The sequence below is a fragment of the Triticum aestivum genome, chromosome 2A (assembly GCF_018294505.1).
Source record: "Triticum aestivum cultivar Chinese Spring chromosome 2A, IWGSC CS RefSeq v2.1, whole genome shotgun sequence".
NCBI classification, from domain to species: Eukaryota; Viridiplantae; Streptophyta; class Magnoliopsida; order Poales; family Poaceae; genus Triticum; species Triticum aestivum.
The window spans coordinates 526,071,394-526,073,780 of NC_057797.1; positions in this window are offsets into that span (position 1 = coordinate 526,071,394).

The following is a 2,387-nucleotide window of genomic DNA, read 5'->3' on the forward strand; positions in this document are numbered from 1 at the left end:
CTTCATCCATAGCAATTGAGCACAGCAAGAACCAGCGGCAATGTACTCAACTTCAGCAGTAGATAGTGAGACGTGTTCTGTTTCTTCGAGGACCAACAGACCAAAGATCATCCGAGGAAATGACATGTACCAGATGTTGACTTGTGATCCACACGATCACCAGCATAGTCAGAGTCAGAATATCCAACAAGATCAAAAGTCGAGCCCTTGGGGTACCATAATCCAAGTGTTGGTGTGTGAGCTAGATATCGAAGAATATGCTTCACAGCCTTATGGTGTGATTCCTTCGGTGTAGCTTGAAATCGGGCACACATGCAAACACTAAGCATTATATCTGGCCTAGATGCACATAAGTACAATAAGGAGCCTATCATGGAGCGGTATACCTTATGATCGAAGTCAATACCATTTTCATCAGTGCACAGATGGCCATTTGTGGGCATAGGAATTTTGACGCCTTTGCAATCTTGCATGCCGAATTTCCTCAGTACATCCTTGAGGTATTTCTCCTGAGATATGAATATGTCATTGCGTTGTTGATGAATTTGAAGACCTAAGAAGAATTTCAATTCTCCCATACTAGACATTTGATATTCTTCACTCATCATATAGGCAAATTCATCACTATAACGTTGGTCAGTACAGCCAAAGATAATATCATCAACATATACTTGGCACACAAACAATTCACCATCATAAGATTTAGTGAAAAGAGTAGGGTCGAGTGAACTGGGTTTGAAGCCTTTCTTCATGAAGAGTTCCTTCAAGGTATCATACCAAGCCCGTGGGGCCTGCTTGAGGCCATAGAGGGCCTTGTTGAGTCTGAAGACTTTGTCAGGATTCTTTGGATCTTCAAAACCTGGGGGTTGAGCAACATATACTTCTTCCTCAAGCTTACCATTGAGGAATGCACTTTTCACATCCATTTGATATAAAGTGGTATCATGATGGTTAGCATAAGCAAGTAATATGCGAATAGCCTCAAGTCTAGCAACGGGTGCAAAAGTTTCATCAAAATCAATTCCTTCAAACTGTGTGTAGCCTTGAGCTACAAGCCGTGCCTTATTCCTCACCACAAGGCCATTTTCATCTTGATTGTTGCGGTATATCCACTTTGTGCCGATGATATTGTGCTTGTGAGGATCTGGACGTTTGACCAGTTCCCAGACATTGTTGAGCTCGAACTGATGTAATTCCTCTTGCATGGCCTGAATCCACTCAGGCTCCAGAAATGCTTCATCTACCTTAGTGGGCTCTGTAATAGAGACAAAAGCATACTGCCCACAAAAGTTAGACAAATGTGAAGCTTTTGAGCGTGTGAGAGGACCTAGCGCTTTGATGTCATTGATGATATTTTCAACTTGCACTTCTTTTGCAATGCGAGGATGAGCTGGTTGTCGTTGAAGAGTTTGATCAGCATTTTCTTCAGCACCATTTTCTTCAGCATTTTCTTCAAGTGCATTAGCTCGACGTTCTTCATGTTCTGGAATGAATTCTTCAGCTGATTCTTCAGTAGGAATGACATCCTCAGTAGCCTTGAACTTGATAGTTTCCTCAGGTGCTGGTTCATCTATCACAGTAGGTAGGTGCTCTCTTTGCGAGCCATTAGTTTCATCGAACCGCACATCTACAGTTTCAACAACTTTGTGAAGAACGTTGTTGAAGACTCTGTAGGTGTGCGAGTCCTTTCCGTAACCAAGCATAAAACCTTCATGTGCTTTCGGTGCAAATTTTGAGTTGTGATGAGGATCTCTAATCCAACATTTAGCACCGAAGACTTTGAAATAACTTACATTGGGTTTCTTATCAGTGAGGAGTTCATAGGCAGTCTTTTTGAAGAATTTGTGAAGATATACTCTGTTGATGATGTGGCACGCAGTATCAATTGCCTCAGTCCAGAAACGACGAGGCGTTTTGTATTCATCAAGCATAGTGCGAGCCATCTCAGCAAGAGTCCTGTTCTTGCGCTCCACGACGCCATTCTGCTGAGGAGTGTAAGGAGCAGATAACTCATGAGTAATACCAAGTTCATCAAGATAGTCATCGAGACCAGAATTCTTGAACTCAGTGCCATTGTCACTTCTGATGTGCTTGATCTTCACACCAAAGTTGGTTGAAGCCCTCGAGGAAAATCGTTTGAAGACTTCCTGCACTTCATGTTTGTAAGTAACAAGGTGTACCCATGTGTAGCGAGAATAATCATCAACAATAACAAAGCCATATTGAGATGCTTCATTTGAAATAGCAGAATAATGATTAGGACCAAAGAGATCCATGTGAAGCAATTCAAATGGGCGAGTGGTGGTCATGATAGTCTTTGCTGGATGCTTGGCCTTGGTCATCTTCCCAGCTTCACAGGCTCCGCATAGGTGATCCTTGAGGAATTT